The sequence below is a fragment of the Lutzomyia longipalpis genome, chromosome 2 (assembly GCF_024334085.1).
Source record: "Lutzomyia longipalpis isolate SR_M1_2022 chromosome 2, ASM2433408v1".
NCBI classification, from domain to species: Eukaryota; Metazoa; Arthropoda; class Insecta; order Diptera; family Psychodidae; genus Lutzomyia; species Lutzomyia longipalpis.
The window spans coordinates 1,801,949-1,824,805 of NC_074708.1; the positions used below are offsets into that span (position 1 = coordinate 1,801,949).

The 22,857-nt window shown below is 36.7% G+C and overlaps 1 protein-coding gene across 2 annotated transcripts in view; it reads left to right on the forward strand.

Moving 5' to 3' along the window:
• The first annotated feature begins 11,285 nt into the window (after window positions 1-11,285).
• LOC129788538 (lachesin-like) overlaps window positions 11,286-22,857 on the forward strand; it is a 45,315-nt gene continuing 33,743 nt past the window's right edge. For both annotated transcript variants that reach the window (XM_055824704.1, XM_055824707.1), the window contains exon 1: window positions 11,286-11,809. The gene's annotated coding sequence lies outside the window, so the exon portion shown is untranslated. The remainder of the gene's footprint in view (window positions 11,810-22,857) is intronic.

Below are 22,857 nucleotides of genomic sequence, written 5' to 3' on the forward strand. Positions count from 1 at the left end.
GCAACCTGCACTGTTTTAACACTTTCGTGACTATTTGGGTTGGTATGTTGCAACAAACATGAAACATTGTATTTTCATTTGAATTTTTAGCGGATGAAAAGGAAATTCTGTACCAAAAAAATGTGATTTTCCGGATTTTCTCGCATTTTTTTCGGCATATTACATATTTTTGGGATACCTGGAGCCCCTCGTTGTGCTTCGGGGGTCCTCGGGAAACTACTTTGTGCGTAAATTGTGTTTCGCGGAAATTTTGACTGTTGGGATTAAAAATTCGAAATTTTGACCGTTGCGTTGGGGATTTTCGCGAACTTTTGTAATTTTTTATTTTAATCGACGCAGCGTCGCCGTCTAAACAAGAAAAATCCAATATCGCTGGGAAATTCAGCGGGAAAACCTTCCCTGCGAGTGACTTTTGAAACTTTAATTTTGGTGCAAAATGCTTTTTATTTTTGGGGAACTACAAAAAAAAATTATTAACGAAAATTCTTTAAAAAAAATTATCCTTCAACGCCAAAAAATGCAGAAATATAATCAATGAATAATAATATTATTTCTTGCAATTAAAAGCTACTAAAATCACTAAATTTCTCATCTCTATTTTATTTTTAGGAAGATACTTTTATTTCAAGTAGTGGTGACCAAAAGGAAGACGTGAGGGGAATTATCTACTTTAAAGCATATAGGAGAGAGGAGTGTCCTGCTCATTAATGTAATTGAAGCGATTTAAATCAAGAGCAACCAGATGGGACGTATCTTAAGTACACCACACAGAAGAATTACTCTTCTCTGTATTATAAAGTACATCCGAGGAATGCCTTTTTAATTCACTCGTGTGGCACGGAAAGCAAGTGAGTAGAATTTTCTTTCTTTATTTTTGTTAAGAAAAGACTTTTCTGCCTTTTCTTGCAATTTCTTTTTCAATAAGAAATAAAATTCTTTCCCTCCTCTAAAGAAAGATATTTAATTTATAAGAGAATTATCAGAAGACTCACTCAAATATATCGTAATAATCACAAATGTGATGAAAATGAATGGAAAATTAGAAAAATTATAAATAATACTCCACCATATTATTTCCTTTTCTTTTTTCTTCTAATATACTCGCCACAAAATGTGGTCGTGTAACGATATCATTCCATATCCAAATTCCTTTTTATATCCGTGATTTACTTAATCGAAATTCTGTGTTTTGCCACCCCGACCCCCAGCCCCCAACCCCACAATCCAATCCACTTTATCGCGTGAGACGAATATGATAGGACACTCGGGAAGTATCACACCAAACCAAAAGGAATATTAATAAATTCACATTTTATTGCCAGGAAATGTGAAGCATCCCCTGGCAAATTGCCGGGGTGAGAGTACCCAATAAAAGTATAAGGGTGTTATTTGCAAATTTCACCATCTTCTGCCACACACACAATAAATTCAATAAAATCACACATTTAGTGGGGGAGGGAAGGGAAGGAATGGTTATCCTAGGGGGGGGGGGAAGGGGTGGTACACAAAAAGTGCCCTTCCCATTAGATGATTCAACAACCCTCCAATGCCCTTTATTTGCTTACTCCATGCAATGATGTGCTGACTTGAAAAATTCCCAATTTTGGTCAACACACTCCGGTGAGGGGGGAGAAGGATGCGAGGGTGCCGGCGTCAAAATGAGCACACCACATTTTTCTCCATCCTCCCCCGCAAATGTGTAAAAACATTTTGCAGACATGAGTCAAATGGGGGATGTCCCGCTGGAAGTCTTTATGCTTCTCCCCGAGGCATTCACACAAATCGACACATTGTTTTTACGGGGGGGATGTGAGCACCCCATGTGAGGGGTGCTTCAATATCACTCGCAGACCACCCACATGTTTCCCGCCTCTCCTAACGGTTATTAGAAATGGTCAGTGCTGTGGGGTTAAAAGTCAAGGGATGTGGTCACATCAATCTCACTTTCTATTCCGCACCCATTTTTTTTGCTCTAAATTCTTTTTTTCTCTCGAAATTTTGATAAATTGACCACCAAAAATGCAATTAACATTTTGAATGCTTTGAGACGCTAAAAAAATATTTTTTAACCCTCCGTATACTGGTGAGGGGTAGGTGACCGACCCCAGAGCCCTATTTCGATTTATTGCGCTTTAATTCTTAGAGATATAGAACCAAGCTTCAATTTTTCAGATTGTGTAAAAATTTGAGGTCAATCCGACCACCAGAAAAAAAGTTATTAACAAAAATGTAAGAAGAGGGAATTCAAAAATTGGTGTAACGGTCAAATTTATTCCAGTTTTCTTCCATTGTCACTCTTTGTCTCTTTCTTGACGATTCTAACATCAAAAAAATTATTGAAAAAATCATCAAAAAATCAATTGAAAAATTTAGTTTTGTGTTGTAAAATGAACAAAAGACTTCTTAGGGTGTACCAAAGAGTCTATTAAAGCTCATTTGAACGAAAGAATTTGCTTTTTTAGGAAAATTTCTATGGGGTCGTTCACCTACCCCAATAGTAATGCGTGTAAGTGTTTTGGTCACAGTATACCCAGAATACGGACGGTTAAAAGGAGTTTATTCATTTTAAGCTTTGAGATTCGAGCTGAAAATTATATCTTCCAAATATCTTCTAAATAATGGCATGTTAGGTAGAGGAAAGTGGCCCAATTTGGACCTGCAAAGGTCTACACAGAATGAGAAAAAATGGTGTAAAATAACAAGCAATATTCTTTAAATTTTGTACCATTTTAAAGCCCATTTAATGCTTTTTTAACTCCTATAACTTACTAAGTTTTATCAGTTTTAAGTAATAACGGGTTGAAAAAAGTCTTAAGAGGTCCGAATTGGGCCACGTTCCCCTACTCTGTGGTATTTTAAAAGTAAAGTAACCCAAGGTTGTATGTAGTACAGTACGTAGAGTATATTCATGGTCAGTGGGTGGTCAGTCGCACCCATTTATAGCTCAATGAGCCCCCTGGGCATCTCCCACATTGCAATATAGCTTAGCCACCACAACTTGATGGCTATAATTCACAAAGTGTGTAATATTTGTTGCGTGTGTTTCCGACGCGCTAAAGCCGCCCCCCATGTGCGCGGCCCCATGTGGGAATCCATTAGCACAAAATGGGGATAGAGATCTCAACATGTGAGAGAACGTGAAGTGCTTCCATAATAATGCTTGCACTCTATCTTGCATCCCCAACACTTTTAGAGGACATCCTCGAGAGTGCTTGCAGAGAAAAAAAAACTCATAATTCCCTGACGATCTGCGTTGGATCTGATATCTAAAAGTTTCTCTTGTGATTTTCTTTTGATATGGAAAAGTGCTGGAAAATCCTCCACACAATGTATGTGTAATATGTATATCATTCTCCATGATATGTATAAAATAAGAAAATGTGTCACACAATTTCCTATTTTAGTGCGTCCTTATTATGCATAGACATGCATTATTTTCTTCCCGCACCCCCATATTGTTTTTTTTATGATTCCAACTGTGTAGTGGAATCAATATGTGATCATTTCTCTTCACAGCCAATGGGAAAATTGAGGTCATATATGAGATTGTTGGTAGTGCGTAAAAAATATATATTTCTTCGTGGTACGCAAAAAAGGCAACCCATTTGCTATGTATGTGGGGGGATGCTTCGACAGCATTTCTTTCCCAACATTTTGGGGATTTTTTCACATACATGGTACGTGATTAAATTTAGGGTCGATTAAAAAAATAAAATAAGCACACAAATGAATTATTATTATACATTAAATAACCTACTTGTAATGCCAAATAATAAATATTAAAAATAATATATTGTCAGGATGTTTTACCGTTTCGAAAAAAAAGTAGAAGGATGTCTTTTTAAGAGACAATTATATGCATAAAAGAGAACACAAGTGTTTGAAAAAAAAAGAAGTGTTGAGAGTAAAATGTGCCCACTTGAAATACATTTAGACACTTTCCTCAAGTACATACTCTCCTTCCCCTTCGTCAATTTAATGCCAACACACAATACCAGTCGTAGAGGGTGAGGGGAAGCTTTTGGATGCAATTTTGCGAGATGTGACAGCGAGAGGAAAAGCAGCTTCGAGTGACACTCCCCCTATACTATTTATATGTATGAGAAAAGTTTTCTTCTATAAGCACCATACATATGTATATATAAATATATATAGCAAAAGTTCCATTTTGCAAAAAGGGGTGGCCCATTTCTCAAACCATGAGCAATCTCTGGTCATCAATCTTGTAAATTTGCTCTTGCACAGAGACCCTCAAACCAAAATGAAATGAAATTGCTATAATGTTTTAGGGGGGAAAATGGAGAAACAATCAATTCCATCGTCTTCTGCAAACCTCCAGCACGCCCCAGCCGCCCAATGGGGATTTTTGGTGGCACACAGCCATGTCCATTTAGGTCTCATTCCCCATCACTCGTGAGGATGACAATTCAATCTGCAATTGACTACTCATCGTGCGCTCTATCTCCTCCATCATTTGAACCCATCGTTGCTTGGCGCACACACTTGTATGAAAATGATAATGTTAAGCGATGTGCCTTGAATACAAATTTTAGCATCACCACCCCCTCATTGCTATATGCATTTTGCCATGAAAAGGCGATATTCTCATTCTATCATCCTTGTATTTCGCAGAAGAAGAAGTCATCTGCTTTGCGCGAGTGAATTTCAAGTTGTAGTGTACAATTCTCAAAATGCAGAGGTAGAGGATGGACAATGTGCAAATTAAATAATTCCATAGCTCCAGAGGGTGGAAGACAATTCTTGCATAAGAAACATTCTCAACATATGGAGGATGCTTCATATATGCTTGAAGTTTTGAGATTTTTTTCCAAATTCTCACAGAACATGCGTCTTCCTTCCTTGCGAGATATGTGGGAAAATATTCTAATATTGAATTGTGATTGAGTTGACCATTAAATTCCTGTTGAACCAATGTGTTGGAATTTTTTCCATCGCAACCAATGTAATTTCATATTGTACGTACATATTACAAAATTCCATCTTGAAAGCTCTTCGAATGTCAAACAACTCCTTGGTGGTGGGAGCTTCCGCATGCAGAATTTGCAACATTTCCCACATCATCTCGTCCGAGGAATTCATGTTAATATAAATTTTATATGGGGAATTTTATTGAATTGTGGTGTTGCTCTTCTTTTCCTGGTTCTCCACAATCCCACATTTCCCCATTGAGACATGTCAATGCGCACACAAAAAGCCCAGAAGCAACCAAAATGAAAAGAGAAAAAAATCTCTTCTCTTCTGTGTGAAAGTTTGGATTTGTCTTATGGGTCAAAAACAAATACAAAATGCGGTTCTTTTGTCAATTCTACTTGCTTTTGGTATAGTTACCCTTACAAATAAACCCCATTTGCGGGGATATGTTGCATACAAAATTGCACCCTCGAGCGCCAATTTCAAACATTGCAATTAAATAAATTGCATCACTTTCTTCATCCCCATGTGCGCGCGTGAAAGCCAAATGAGAGAGGGGGTGCTACTGTATAATAATTATTCGCACAGTGGATTTATTTGATCTGTATATATTCCACTTTAAATTAAAAAATAAAATGCAGGTAAATTGTGCCTGAAGTGCTCTATATTGATATGCTGCAAATAATTCTGTACATACATACGGCATAAAATGTACAATTTTATTCATTTTAATCTACAATAAATGCCTCTCTCATCAACCACAGTCATGTTTTGGCATTATTATCGCATTGCAATTAAAATGAAAATCTCATTTTTGCATTTTGGAATTAATGAAATTGCAAATTCTTCCACACACACACAGGGATTGTTGAGAAAAAATCTCCACTAATGGCTTTATATTCTTTTCAGCACTTTTCATGTTTTTTTTTTTCTTTTTTTTTTAACTCAATGGGTGTGTGAAAGCTCTCGTATACTCTTTTAACATTAAACCATTTTGTATAGACAATATTTTAAATTTAGAGTATAAAAATGCAGAACTTTAACAAATTTTTAATAAATTCGCATAATTGCAGTGTTGTTTGTAATATTTCTATTGTGTACATGTGGGTGGTGTCATTGACAATGTATATACATAATAGTAATATTCTTTGGAGGAAATAATGCGATTTCCGTCAAATTTCGTGACTAGAGTCTCAAATAATTCTCCTCCGCACCTTCCGGCGTGGTTTTCCTCCATTCCATAATCCAAAAAGGAGGGATGAGTTGTATGCCTTCGATGACGAAAGGCACTTTCCGATGGGAAAACATTTAGTGGAGGGATACCATCATATTTCTCTGTGCACCTTATTTATTTTTCACCATATTTTCACAACCTCTTCAACACCTCGCCACATCATGTTGCTTCCTTCCCATCCCCACCGTGATCCGCTCAGCGAAGAGGTGAGGAAAGAACGACATCAAAAGGCCATATTGCCACTTAAATACTCGAGAATTTGTCATTTTCCCGCACTTTTATTTATTTTCACCCACATATGCGAAGAATCTTGAGATGCTCCCATCCCCCGTATTTTCCCTCGCTTTACAGTGTAAGGAGGGGGGCGATGATGGTAAAAATTTCACCATCACAAAATCTAATTTCGTTGAATATTTGTTGCTGCTTGGTGTCACGCCGAGGGATGCTTCTGATGGGGGTGGGCGGAGGATCGGCGAAATGTTCTCAATGGAATTTCGAAAATGTATGTGCAATTCTAATGTGATTCCATACCACGACTATAATGCTGTGTGGATGTGCTTTTGCACAGCCCCCGCTTTACCCAATGTTTTTTCTTCGTTGAACCCTTTTGCAAAAGTAAAGACATGCGAAATGCCATGGAGGCGCCTGGTGGATGAAATGGCTCCAATATTATTCCACAATCATTTAAAAGAGAATTCTTTTGCATACACATACATTTGACTATTATTTGCTTAATAGCTTCTTGAAGGAATCTCTGCAGAAAAAAAAAGAAATCACAGAGAATTCTCAATGGGAAACACAAAGCTTTAATTATGAAGGATTGATGTTCATTTAATGTTCTCAATATTCTGTATTTAATCAAAATGTTTCTCCTTCGTTGATGTATCAAAATGAATCTCACTTTTCACGCTCAATTCACTTCAATTGAATTCTGCATTCTGATGAGAGCCTTCTCTTATAAAAATCACAAATGGTTGTCTACAGCAAAGTCAATACACTTGAGGGCTATGGTGTACTTTAACCATCTTCTCCAAGTCGCTAATTTTCCTGAAAAAAAAACAAGAGCTTATTCAAATAACTCTGCGAAAATTATAAGCTTAAAAGAGCTATCTAATTGATTAATAAAGTTTTTTTTAAATCGTTGATGTAAAAAAAAGTTAAGTTCATCGCCTTGTCTTACCAAGAAAAAAAAGGAGCTTTCTTCTCCTTCTCAAGTTTACAATAAAATACATCATATCAGTGCTCTTTTTTTGTGATTCAACTCGAGGGTAATTTTATTTCCGTATCCCATTACATTGAGGAAAGTTTTGTAAGAAAGTGATCGTGAGAAAAATTCGCACGATAATATTTGTATTTCTTCACGGACAGAATGAAAGATTGACGAGTGACTTGAATTTTATCACGTGGTATGTATTGAGAAAGAGAGGGAGGTATCTTATATTGGAGGGGTGGGGGTGGAGTTGCTCCAACTCACCTGATTTCTCATGTCTTCGCATCAATGGGTGCATTTACTTGACAACCATATAATTCAATTGAATCACAAATGTTTGTGGTGGATGGTGGTGTATTGTTGCTACCAATAGCCCCCAACTGAAGCGTGAGAAAGTGGAAATCTCTCGTGGAAAAATTTCGTGGTTGTATGATTGCTCAACTTGGATGGGGACATTTCACCTGGAAAAATTTCCCACCCACACACAGTTTTTCCACTCAAGAAGAGCTCCTTTCTGGCAGAGTTTCAGTTTCTCTTTATCCCGAGAGTTTGGCTATATATGAGACGAACGTTTGCGCGCTCTCTCACTCACGATGGAAGTTGGAAAAGTGAATTATGATCTCATACTGGCCAAGTCAGCTGACCAAACGGAATGGGGATTGGAGGGATGGAGGGTAAGTTTGGCTGGGAAAAGTCACGGAAAAATCATACAGTGAAACATTTATTTCCTCAGCAGTGGCTTTCCCACAAAACTCACATGACGATGTCAATTGATTACCGCACACACCATCCTTGATTTGTGGGTATTGTGCCGCAAAGAGTCTCCGAGCTTTTATTTGATTTCCCACCCTCACATACACATCATGACACCCTCTCCCTCTTCATAGGGGATATATATGGAGCATGCAATGTATATAGGAGGGTGTCAATTGAATTTATTCGTGCCTTTTCCTCTTCATCAAATTCAATTACCATCTCCGGAATCTGATTGATTTCGTCAGTCTCCATTGCCTCATACACTGCTAGAGAATCCACAATTTGATCGCCCCAAGCATCACCTTGGATATGCGTGTCAACTCATTTAGGAGGCAATGATAATATACATCAGAAATATCCCGCGTGGACACCTTTATACGGAGTGCGCGCATTAAACACACCTGAGTATCTTTTGTGACTTTCCCACGAGGAAATTATGAAAATTCCATTTTCACAGCTAAATTTCTAAATATCTTTGATTTATTTTAATGCCAAATAAAATGCGTTTGCATATTTTAATTCAATCCTATATTCATTTCTTTGAGTTCTTTACCTTCCTCAATCGATTGGTAGCCACTGTGGGAGATGGAAAATGTCATTTTCCCTAATAAACATTTGTTCACTTATCCACCTTCAAAATTGCTTTGAGGGCATAGGGCAAAAAGTCACCAAAGATCACAATGCAGGAGTTTCTCTCACCTGAGAGACAACACAAACTAGTGCAAGAAAAAAGGAATAAAGTGAGATGTCGAAGGACGGAAGAAGAAGACATATATTTTAGAAATTGGAAACTTATTTTCCCACCCACACCGACACATTTTACTTTCTCACCTTTTAAATGTCTTTCGTTTTGCCAAAAAAAAGACAAAAAAAAAGATTTGAAAAGTTTTCTGTGGTTGGTGACATAGAAAAGAACTTAAGAGTTTTTTTTTCTAGCAGATTGGATTTTTTTTCTTAAGGGTTTGGAAGCGAGTTAAAGTTTACTTAACAAATACTTAATTTGATGCAACAAAAATTCTCTGAATGTTTGAGAAATATTTTGAATAAAAAATGCTTTTTTTTAAAAGAAATTAAGAGACTTTTCACCAGCGTATGATGATTTAAAAAAAACTAACGCCTATTTGTCTTTCTTCTTCCATTAAATTGAGTCTCTATGAAAATTATCCCAGCACTCTTCATCAGTTTTTTTTTGTCTTGCACAAGAAATGGGAATATAATCATTTACAGGATTAAATTCTTGAAAGACAAAAAAAAATTCCATTTCCTGGAAAAAAGCGCGCACGAGAAAATTTTCCCCAAAAAGCTTTTGCGTTATTGTAAATGGCGCGCATATAGAGTTGAAAATGTAAATGCCCAATGGCATTTTTTAACGAGACTTCCATTCTCTCCCACGCTGCGAGAGCTCACTTGTGGACGCGCATTTCCGCATTTTCACCCACCCAAAAGAAAATCCCTTTTCGCCACACATTACAAAGTAAAAGTTGAATTGCTGCATACACAACTTTGTGGTAGAATTGGGAGTCCTTTGCCATTTTTGCCCAAGGCGCTACTGCGAGAATACGCCCTATGTAATGTGCATTGCTCAGTAACAGTGAAAAGAACAAAAAAAATGAGAACGCGGGCAGCTCTCTCCTTCAGAAACTTCTCTGGAGTGCCCATCAACATTCCAGTGCTTCAATGAAGCACCATGAGCTTACAAAAAAAAAAGAGATACCACACATACAATTCTATTTGGTAAACTCGCGGAAACTTTGCAACTTTCTTCTATCCTTGGTAAAGCTCTTCTTTTTGCCCTGCTTTTCTGTATGCCACGAGATGCTCTTTTCGTTAAATTTTTAATTAAAAAGAATCTCTGTAAGATGGAATTTAAAGCCCACACAGTGAATTTCTCAAAGATGCCATTGCTTGTGGTTGAATTTTTGTGGTTGAAATGTAAAACGTTGATTTACATATACATACCTACATATTTTCCACAACAAGGAAGGAGAATCTAAGTCAAAAGCATAATAATTCAATGATATTTTAATCATTAGGATTTATTAATTGAAAAATATTGCATTAGATCTCTTTTAGTAGAATCTGTACAAAAAAGTATTTAAACATGAACTCACAGAGGTTTAAAATAAGCTTACGTAGTCAAAATGACTGCAAGAAAGGTTAAAGCTATTTTTTGGATTTATTCCTCAACCTCCAATTTATTTTCTTCCTTCACTCTCTCTCACACAAAGTGCTCGGAGTGACTTTGTGGAAAATCTCCTGTTTTTGGGGTTCCTTAAATATCATCCCCATCCCCCTCAGGCTCTTACACACACAGAGCATTGAAATGGGGGTGAATCTTTTTTGGGAAACGGAAATGAATAAATTTTAATCTGACATTTGACATGGTGAGGGAGTCAACTTGAGGAATTCGTTTGAATTTTATTTGATGTGACGAAGTTTTTTTCGTTCACATGTTGCTCTTTTATGCCGTTGTGGATTCCACATAATATACATATATTTATGTAATATTTACACATTGAGCTGTTTATTTTCTATTGATTTTTTTGTGTGTGGGTGAAAGCTAAATCGAAATATTGACAGGATATAAAGGAAGTCAAAAGAAATCATTTAGAACTTTTCAATAAACGAAGGGATAAATGTTGTGTTCATTAACTCTTTTGTTAAGAAGAACTTTTAGGATTAGAACTTAAGAATTCTAAAAAAAATGAAAATTCAATTTCTCTTTAATAAATTAATGATTGAATGTAAAGATAATTAAAAAAAAAATATTTAATTAATATTTATTTGGATACAAATAAATAAATCTACAAATAATCTGTACTAAACAGAGCAAAAAACCGCACAGATGGTTGTAGTATAATAAATTTTGACCGAGCATTATAAACAAGTGACTTATGATCAGTAAATTACCTAATTTGCCTGCAATCAATATCAATTAAAGTTCAGAAATGAGCTGGCTGAAAGCTATCTGGTTCACTCACAGAAAGCTCCCCACCATATGGAAAAGCTCTCTCGTGGATGCAAGCACATGACCATGCTTTCCCACCCAATTGTGAGGGGTTGTGTAAAGTCACCCTCGAGTGTTCTCTTTCGCACAAAGAGACACCCCTCGGCGGGAAATGCCTTGCTTTCACCCCAAAGTCTCGTCATGTCAGTACTCAATGTGACTCCAATGTGAATGGACGGAAAATCTCTGCTCGATAGCATTCATTGTATGAAGAAAATCGCTCTGTGAAATGGTATTTCGGTTCTAAAGAGGAACTTTTTGTGTGCGAGGAAAAAGGCATTAAATTCTCATTGGAGGGTGAATCGGGAGAGCCACTACACCCTGACAATTGGTGTCGTAAAGTAACCTCCGTATCCTTTCCCACGCTAGGCGAGGGGTTGGGCGCGCGGAAGTGCAGTGTGAAAGAGCTCAACTGGTTGAATTGTTCTCGGCGGAGTTGCGATAAATCGCGCGATTAAGTGCGGGTGGGGTGATTGAATTTTTGCCTCCCTCCCTCCCTTCGTGAAATGTGCTTTTTTACGGCCACTCTGGATGCTTTCTGGTTCAGTGATAAATTTCAAGTGATAATAGTAGAGTGATTGAACAGCATACCACACCACACAAACACCAGAGAGTTCCGAAAGAAGCGTTCATCGCCAAAAACCACAGGGAGAGATGTTCTAAATTGCATGTAATTATTTTATACTTTTCTGCCAATCTCGCAGCTTTTTTTTGTTTAATCGTACAGCAGTGTGCTGTTATCGCACCACCCGCCTAAAAAGGCTCACTGATGCGAAATGCTCTTCGACAGTGTGAAAAGTTTATCGAATCTTTCCGGTGGCTCCTCTTTTTTCCTCCATCCCATTCTACATAGAGTATGTAGTTGATAACACTGGTCAACATATTTTTTTATCGTGAGATTATATTGAGATAAATTAATTAAAATTGTCATAAAACTTATAAGAATTATCGCGTGAATATACAAGATAAAATGTATTAAATACTCACACAACTCAAAAAAAAATTAAAATATTTCCATTTTGGTTTATACCCATCATCAGGTCTAAAAGAATTTGACTAAGAAGAAGAATCAAATTGAACGAAATCTCATAAAAATCTTATATTTATTATAATTTCATCAAAAGAATTCTACTTGAAAAAAAAAAGCAAATAATAAATTTTCGTGATAACTTTTTAGCAAAAATTAAAAAAAAATTGTCGCAAAGTGTATAAAATCGACAGGAAGGAAGGCGAGCGTTCTTTCTGTATTATCTTCTCATTTAATGCTCATGCGGTGGGAGTGAATGAAAAAAAAGAGCCACCACCCACCGTTGAACTCCATAGGGAGGAAAACTTTTTTCGGAGGCGCTTGGAAACTTTAAAGCTCTACTCGTCGTTTTTTTTTGTACCTCTTCCTTCGCCCAGAATAAATTCCTATTTATCAAATATTGGCAGTCTCTTCACCCCATTTCCCACCGTCAGACATTTTTCTTCCTCTCAGCAAAATTTAATGAAATTTTATTGGATATTTGCATAGTTTTGCAAAAGCTTTCAGCTGCTTGGCATACATGCACTATTTGGTCATCCCATTGAGGGGGCTTTCCTTGTGCAATTACCCCCCAATCATGGTGCTCTTCTCTCATGCAATTTTATCAGTTCTTGGCACTCATGATATTCACTCACATACACACATACACTAAATAGCTTGAAGGATTTGCATGTAAAAAGTTAATAAACGAACTTTAAGTAAAGTAAATAATCCCTATTAAATCTTGAATTTATTTAATGCACCACCAATGCAACACTTGGAAGCCTCTTCTTAAATTCTTCCCATCAGAAAACTTTGAGAGACAAAACTTCAAAGCGGAATTTCTCAAAAAAAACGCCCCGAGCAGCTTCTCAATTTCAAATACAATTCTTCGTCGCTCTTTTGCCTTCTTTTTAGCATCAGTTTTATTAGTTTTTCTCACCCATGAGGCTTTTCACGCGGGCATGCAAGACAATCTTTGCACAATGAAGTTTTTCTTTTATTTCCATTTATAACCAAGAAGAAGATCACTCAAACAGATTGATAGAAACTCCATTAAAATCATTTTAATGGAGAAAGTTTTCTTTGTACATTATTACGTGTCAAAAATTCAATATGAAACTCAATGTGAAGGGAAGAGCGTGCAATTTTTGTGTGAAATTGAAATAAATGTAACAAATAGTGAGGAAGGGTTGGGCAAGTAAACTTAAAAATTTATTTTAGTTTGAAATTTTTGGCATACTCCATGAATAGTTCTTTTAATTGTGTCCATAAAGTCCAACACCAATTTACAGCATTTACACACACAATATTCTCGCATGGAAATGAATGAATAGTTTAGACTATTTGGGGAAAGTTTTTCAATTTCCCTTCTATACCACCCCTCAATGGATGTGAGACAAATAGAAAGGGGGAGGGATGGGGGTTGAATGGACATTCCCCAAATAACTCCATCTAATAGTTTTCAAATCAATATTATATTGGAAGTTTATATGGATTTTCAATGCATCCGAAGAATGGTGGATGTACAGTGTGTGTTTAATAATTCATACGAGGGGGATTAATTAAATTTTCATCCCCCTCCGCCCTTTCGATGCGATATGTTTATTAAAATTGTACTCCCATCGTTTGTCCAAATGAAGGAAATGCGGCCGAAATTCAACTTTGTCATTTCCATACGCGTTCTATTCGTTAAAATGCCGTGTTTAATATTAAGCATATGTATGTATGTATGTATCATATCAGTTCTATTAATTGATGTGTTTATACACCGCCTCCACCTCGCTCATATCGTGCTAAACTCTAATCCAATGCATTATTTATTAAATGGGCCCGGCAAATGAATTTCCCTCCCCCACACCAGATGGTTCGGGTGCTGTGACATATTAAATAAATGATGTGTCATCATCAAATGGGTGTTGATATCTATTTAGGAGGGATTTCTTTTCAACATTTATATTTTGTAATCATATTTACAAAAAAAAATCTGTTATAAACGGATAGATTCTAATAAAAATCTTTTCTTTTCGAACAAGTTGTTGTAAGATTTTGACAGAGGATGTTCTTAAATCGTTCTATTGTCGTTCTATTAAAAAATAAAGAATTTCTTGTTCAGGAAAATAGTCTGAAAGATCTCTGAAGAAGCCTGGAAGAGTATTTTTCCTTTAAAATTCCGATTAAAGAAAGAAATAAAATGTCAAAATCTTACAAAATTTTTCCCAGAATACCAAAAATCTTACAACCGACGAATTTTAAGAAATGAAAAGATTTTTCTCAGAATCTACCCCATAATTTACAATTTATTCTTTTAAAAATTCGAGATCTTTTTAAAGAGAAAATATGTTACAATTTTGCATTTTCGTTTTTCAATTGTTGCAAAATTATGTACATATGTATGTATCCTACCTACTCCCAGAAGAGAAAGTATTTTTCATTTGAATGTATTTTAATTATTTCCGAAACAAATCCTCAGTGGGACAAAAGAGAAGCGCGCAGTGGGATTGGGACGACAAGAAAGTTATTAATGCACCCTCAAAACTCATCATCTGCGTTCCCAATCGCAACTCTAGCAGACTCTTTGGCACTTTGTCTCCCCGCACTCCATTCCTCAGCTACATTGGCAACATTCATACTGTTGTGTCTCTCGGAATCAGGAAGTGTGTTTCTCAACAGTAAATCCACCCCCACGTTCCGTAAGAGTCTCTCTTGGAGAGTTGGGGGAGGGATATTGTTCCATTCTGAATTTGTACAGAATATTAATTTCAATTCATGATTCTCTCGTAGCACCACGAATACCACCCCCCCTCACTGCCATTCACCACCGTGTGATGCTGGAGAAAGTTGCTCCCGAGATGTTGACGTATGTTTTGTGTCACTCTCGTGGAGGATCATCCCACACCCAATCCAACCATCCGTCACACACACACCTCGAGAGAAAACTTGGGGTGACTTTTAGGGTTGACTATGGCAGCTATAGCCTCACACCATATCACCCTCACAAGCATTCCTCGAGACAATGATGAAATGAGTTGTTGCATATTTATTTGCATCACAATATTCTCCTCCCCACACCCCCACCCTCCCGAACCTTTTAGTTTTCGCACAACTACGGTATTCATAGCGCTGTGCTTGATAATTTTCTCACACAAAATACTTCATTCGTGATGTGAGAAATTTCCCCGAGATGGCCATGAGCAGCATCATTGGGGATGGAATTTATTTCAAAAAAGGGTGGAGGGATAAATTTTCCGTGGAATTTCCATGAACTTCCGGGCAAAATATGCGCCTGAATTAAAGGAGGAATGTCTCTAAAAATAGTTTATAGTTTACTGCCAAAGAAATTCTTGGAATGCTTCCCTCAAAAGAACTACAATATATGCAAAGGAATAGTTCAAACTGTGTAAATTTGCTAAATGAAAACTAAAGTACCTACAAAAAATATATTTTTTTATAAAGTTTTCTGTACAAAATAGTTGTCACAAATTAGATTTCGAATAAATCGAATTTTTGCTTCAATTTAGAATAATATTTCGTTAAATTCACTGATGAAATCGAATAAATTAACACGGGGGGTGTTTTTTTTATGTACATTCACCCCTTCCCCATGGTCTCCGTATAACCGAAAAAACCATAACTAATTGATAAACCATTTAGCGCCAGAACGGGGGCTGTGTGGCGAATTGATTGGAGCTAAAAAAAAAGTGCCACCATAAACACACATCGTGAAATCAAACCCCAAATTTGTTGGGTCTGCTGCTGCACCCCTTTTGGTTGTCGCTCATTCAAAAACACTGCAGATGGTGTTGACTCGGAATGAATGTTGGGGGATGGTTGAAAATGTGGGGTAAGCCACAGGGTGTGTGTGTGTTTTTTTTTGAACAATTTATTAATTTCAAGAGTGCGATTTTGTGCAGTTGGAATATAATTTGGATTTCCTCTCTGTTGCCCGGTTTGGTCATTAAAAGCCATTGTGTTGGATAGTTTTTTTCTCTCTCGCCCACATATAGTACATTTATTTTTTAAGCAAATATTCATTTTACTGAAAATATTTTATCAATTTTTCATAGTGGAAAATAGGACAAGGTTTTATTTTAAATAATTGTTTTTATCATTGTTGTTCTTTGTTGTCATTTATGTAACACAATGGTGGAAATCACATGTCAAGCATGAATTTTTATGAGCTTTCAAATAGCGTCTTCAATTTACGTATTGTGTAATAGTAGGAATAGATAAGAAGAGCTTTTTTCCCTTTCGTCTTAAACATCTTTCATACCCTCTTAAGAAATACATATAAATATACTAAAAGAAGTTTTAAGAAAAAGATTTTTTTCCGAAGAAAGTCGAATCTCAAAAAAAGATTTCACAGCTGAAAATCCACACCAATTTCGTGATGAACCCCTTTTTGGAATTATTGTAGATATTTGTAAGAAGTAAGATAAGTGCCATTGGCAAGAAGTACACCAGCCAGCACGCACGGACAATTTGCAAAAATAAAAAATACTAATGAGATTGTCCAAAATTGTTCTTCATGCGCACTCAAAAATAATTACACCATCATACCACGGAAGACGTGCAGAAGATTTTTGTCTCTCAACCACTGTGGGGTTTCCCATTTAGAGGATGGGGCGTCTCAGCACAGATACTTCTTTAGCACATGATAGCGAAGAAGCAAAACTGGCAACTTGTTGAAGTGAATTGTCTCTTTTGGGGTTGAGAAAATTCATCATGTAATAGCTCTTCATAGTCCCACAGGGTAGCGGGGAAAGCTTAGCGGGAAATATTTGTCAATTTCCCACTCTCTCTTATTCTCTCTTTGCATGGGGGGTGGTTTCTTTTACCTCCTCCCCCTACCCTTGAAAAAATCAACACTCACCGCCAAATGAAGAAGAAATTCCCATAAGCTTTTCGTATAGTAGGTATAGGAGTCTATTAAGGCATCAAAGAAAATTCAACAAATAGCTGAATTACGGACTTTTTTTCCCTTTTGTTTATATGTATATATAGATAAATGTGGGTGGGGGTGTTGGTGGGTAAGCGTAGCAGAGATTTTCTTGCGAGAATGTCGACAAAATTCTCTCAACTCACAGCAGAATAATTTATCTCTGTCGTGGGCATACGAGAAGAAAAGCAGTGACAAAGATCTCTTGTGTTTTAATTAACCATTCTTCCGTTCTTTGCCTTTTTTGTGTGCCCTAAGTCTCTCAAGAGAATGTGGTGTACCCAAGGGGAGCATTTTTACAGATAAATTTGGGTTTTGAATGATCTAGATGATTTTGAAAAAAGAATTAAGATTAAGTTTAAATTTTAAAAGTTTTAAGCTTTTATAAACTTTTATTAACTAAAAACTTCATTACAGAATATTGATTTCTTTTTTTTTAATTATTGAGATAAAAATAATGAAATTATTTTTTATTTTCTAGTGTTTAAAATAAAAGAAATAAATAGTACATCCAATTAAATCATTTGGAAGAAAAGTCATATTATCAGTAACTAAATTACCTACATAAATAGCCAGAATGGTGCTACTTGGGTAATACATTTCAACAACCAAGAATGTCTGTATAGTGTATAGAGAAGTACATTAAATTGAAGAAATTCTGTGTGAAACACACTGTCTCTCCTTTATTTCCTGTCCCATCCATTCAGGGCAACAAAATCGCAAAAGGAGATTAGTTGTTTTACATTCATTTAATGCTTTTGGAGAGTGGCATTTTGTATAAATGTATATACACATAAAATACTTACCACAGCGATTGGAATAAAGATGACAGAGGGAGCAGACAGAAGATTACACAACCTCCAAAAGGGGGAGGAATGTCTTGTGCCCGAAGATATTCCCGAAGTGGTTTGTGAAATGTTCCAGAAAGATTGTAGAGTGCGGGAATATTTCTCTGCACAGCTTGGTCATCTTGCACACGGGGAATCACCTGGATGCGAGGTAATTTCCTTGCACAGTGTATGCATCACACAAAATCCCAGGGAAATGCTATGGAAGAGAGATTACGGGCAATTTCCTTCAAGAGATTTTTTTTTGGAACATATTTCACATAGTTCGGACGATGGTGGTGGGATATTCCTTTGGGTATACGTATAGAAAGAGCCAAAAGCTCAACCACAAGAAAATAAATGATGAAGCTCTTATGGTCAATGATGGATAATCTGAGTGCATCGGGCTGACAAAGGGATTTAATAATTAATAGTTGGTTGTTTAACACTACACTAAACATGATGAGATAGACACAGTCTGGTAGATGACATACCCCAGCTAGCAGTCAACTTCCGCCCTCGTGCCCCAAGTCATTCATCAGTGTGCCTCCAGGGGTACACACACAACCACTTCTCCTGGTCTCACTGATAAATAATCTCGCAAAGACATCGCCGAGAGAGGGTATAGACACTAAATGTCCTTAGATTATTTGAAAATTAATTGAGTTTATATGCTGCTAAAGATAGAAAATTAGATGGGTGGAGTTTGGTGTCTTACTCGCCCAACATTTGCTCACATACAACTCTGGTGTTTATCAATAAATTGAGAGTGCCGGGGGGATATCCTTGGGACAGGGCAATTTTGTACAATTACGCTAAATAGTTCCCCAGAGACCCCTCATGAATTTTCTCACAACAAAATTGATACACAAATTTCGCAAGGAAGTCACAGCAAAATATTCCCTAACAACTCTTGTATGCCCCATGAGAAATTTAGCTTGAACTCCATGGCATATCAATGGATGATACGTACTTTAGTAATGAAGTATTAAATGTTTTCATTTCATTCTTTGAAAAAAAAAATAAATAAAAGTATTTTTGTTAAGTGAAATAGGGATGATTTTCTGCCACTTTTAAGATGACAAAAAATAATTTAATTGGGAAAAATTCAAAGTTATATTGTGAAGCTTTCAATTTATTTTTCAGAGCTTAAAGCTAAAGAGTTTTAATTAAAAAAAAATAGTAAAGAAAAAATTATTTAAAAGAAAATCCTCATGAGACATTGTAAAATATTCAAGCATATAGCGAAATCCACATTGTTTTCTCGGCACAATAGGTGGTGTGTTGTACTGTGCCAGCCACTTTGTGTACCTTACATGGAAAAAGCACCAAAATTATTATTTTAATTACCGAGAAAAGGTACCAGAGGGAAGACCTCCCTAGAGGGAATGAAGGTCCCCAAATGATTTTCTTGTGTGTGTGTGTGTGTGTGTATGTTCAGACATTTCCCCAAAGAGGAAAACCCACCTCCTTTACGTATAAACTCAGGTGAGAAGTGTTAACAAAACACCCTTCTTGGGGGTGAACTCCGTGCCGCAAAATAAATTAATGTTGTACTCGCAAAAGACACCGAAAACAATCCACAAACTTAAAGTTTTGGACACCATGGGGAGACTCCGTGGCACTTTAGTGTGTCATTGCAAACTTTCACCTCGAAAATTTATTCCTCACATTGGGCGAGGGTTTCTCACCTGCCCACCCGAAGGGAGAAAATGTATAAACAAATAAATCCCTGTAGACGCGAAAAATTGAAAAGTTTGGGATTTTTTTTGCCCACCACGGGGTTAATTATATACATAAAATAGACATTCATTTACATTGTCTTTTCATCAGCAAAATGTTAACAACAGCATGGATGGGGAGAGACACAGTGAGGATGAAGGATGTATTGCCACCCCCGCCCCCTATCCTTACCCTCACACTGATTAATTTCCGCCAATCTATTTTGACAATGCCTCCTGCATGTTATGTCGCAGCAGAGTTATTTGAAAGTGGGGTTCCCTTAAAACTTTTGATTCCATCAAATTCACTCGCTTCAGCACTTGTGGCCCCGGCGTAGTCTCTTCTGGGTGAAAGGCTGGGAAAGTGAGCACAATAATACGTCTTGATTATTACAAATTATCATCATACTCCCATCCACACGGCCTTCCAGACAAAATTATTGTTGCGCGTCAATGGGGGCGCCGGGTGGAGGATGGGTGGCCAAACCAAACTCCCTCCGTTGAAAATTTCGAAACTCCTCAAAACCATAGCAACAGTTTGGCAGTTGTGTGCCTCCTCTTCATCAACACTGCCAAAATCTAATTACCAGTCCACACAAGAGAATCTGCGGCGGTGGGAATACTGCCAGGGATTCGTATCATTTTGCCACAATATAGGGGGTGTATGTTGTTGGAATACTTTGCTGTGGTGTACACACACAAAGATTTTTTTTCTCTACCAAAAGAATTCTTTTTATGGGAAGATAAATTATTTTGGATTTTTTTACATTTCCAGAAAATTAGTTTTACTTTAAAACGACCAAAAGATTTACCTCGAAAATTATTACTCAACCCCTGTACTACAAAGAAAAAAATCTTGGCTTAATTTTATTTTACTGCAAATTATTATTCTTAAGTAAATGATAATTTTCTAAAAGGATATACACAAAACTTTATCAATTGGGGAAGATTATATTGTTTTTCTATTATGTATTTTCTCTCCAGACCAACCCCCTTCCAAAAAAAATCGAATCCTCTTGATACCTTTTCTTGGCACAAAAACACTCTTCCAATTGGAAAGTCTCCTCAACGAGAGCTTTTGGTAATAGCATCAAATAATGGTGATTTTCTCTTCAATTTGGGGGATATAGAAGAACAAAAAACATATTACCTGAAGTGGGAATTTAATTGGAACTTTTCTGATAAAATCATTCACCAGGTGTCAGCAAGAAAAGGTGGGGAGAGAAGGTGTGGATGGTTTCGCTGAGCAATTGAAATTAAATTTGCAATACATTTCAGTCAAATAGTTTCACATTGTTTGGGATTGAGGAAGAACGCGGCGTGGGCAAAGAAAAGAAGGAAAAAAGAAGGGTGTCGCATGAGATTGAAAAGAAGCTCTCTCTTGCTAGAGCGCTATTGGACAAAGAAGGTGAGAAAATGTAAATTAAATTCCAACTCTATATCAAATGGATTTTCTTCGATTACACGATGCAACCCCCATTTGACTCCTTCCTCCCCCCCCCCCCCGAGCCGCCAAATGGACACATATTTTCCTCATTTTACTACCCATTCGACTATTTGAAACGTGACATGTCTTTTTCTTTCTTCCCATCTTGGAAATTGAACCTTTATATAGAGATGGTGTGTTTTTATCATGGGGCTCTCCCTCTCTCTCTCTGGTTGCACATTTTTCCAGGATACTCGACCCAGGCTTTTTCGTCTAAAATATACGACATGGCGATGGTTCTGGTTGAAGGGCGGGAAGATGTGGAAGTAAATTTCAGAGAAAATGCTTGCATGAACACACTCAGGAGAATGAGAAAGCTCCCCCAAGGGGTCTTCTCTTGCACTTTTGTGTACAGCCATGTGTATGTGTGTGTGTGTACATCTCTACTATACTTTCTAGTCTGCCCGAAGCAAAAGGAAAATCATCTTATGTGCTCATTTTTCCACCCATGAGACAGGAAAAATTGTTATCGATGCAGCCCGGAGAATGCTGTAAAATGAATTTAAACGTCTTATAAATATTTTCGGAAAAGCATCAAATATTGCAAAATCCCAGCACGTGAATTCATCTTTCTCATCTCAATGGGGATGGGTATTCGCGTGCACTCTTCAATTCATCAATAACCACCCCTTTTTAGTTCGCTTCAATAGCTTCCTGGCACGAGCCATCACACAAACACGACTATCCACGCCAAATGAAATGTTGCTCCAGAGAGCTTTCTTCCTTGAAGAAGCTCTCTTTAGTCAGCAGAAAAAAGGGAATAGTATCCCAATATTCCAGACTCAATAATACAAAAAAAGATTAGGGATAATAATATTTATAGCTTATAGAGGACCATTGGATTACATCTGTATATATGTATATGTGGTAAATCCAGAAAAAGGGCAAGATGAATAAGTTAGGGGCGAAATGTATGTAGTAAGTCCATTACTTTCAGTGCATGAAGGGAAAAAATTTTATGGCCTACAAAGGCTCTTTTCCATATAGCTTTGTGGTATAAAATATTCATAGTAAAAAGCTCGTAATTTAATAACACATATCCCCCACATATAGAGGGGAGCTTTTTCTCCTATATAACATACATTTTAGTATAGAATTACCCAACCCACAGAAATTACTCTTTGAGAAAGAAATATCTAATTTTGCAAATAACCAATAAATCAAATTAAACAATAAACGGGTACTTGAGTGATTTTGTCATAAAATTTCATATTAAACCTTAATAATTCGATGGTGTGAGCTTTTAATGTGTCATTTTAGGAAAGAGAAAAACAGTGAAGGGAAAAAATGTAAGATCCATGATTTTTTCTGTAAATTCATATTCTCCGAAATAATTTCTTAGGCTCACTTGCGCTTAGGAAGATGGACAAGAAGTTGTGATTCTTTTTTGCAGTAAAAACATAAATTTAGCTAAATTGAGAATTTTTTCGCGTGTCAGTTGTAATTTCCGCCACTGTATCAACGCCCAATACGCCGTGTTGACGCGTAATTCATTCAATATCTCCCCGAGGGAGGGTAAAAAAAAAAGTAAGAATGCTGTAAATATTGCGTGGTGAAAGCCATAGAGAATGTCACTCATCGGAAAATTATGGTATGGTGGCTTTTGGTTAATAGAAAAGAAGAAGCAACGTTATCGCTTCGATTTCTAATATCAATGACACAATTTTCTTATGTGTGCTCCATATATAGAAGCATCGTAATATTCAATTGATAAGGGCAGTGATTGATTTTGGTGGCAA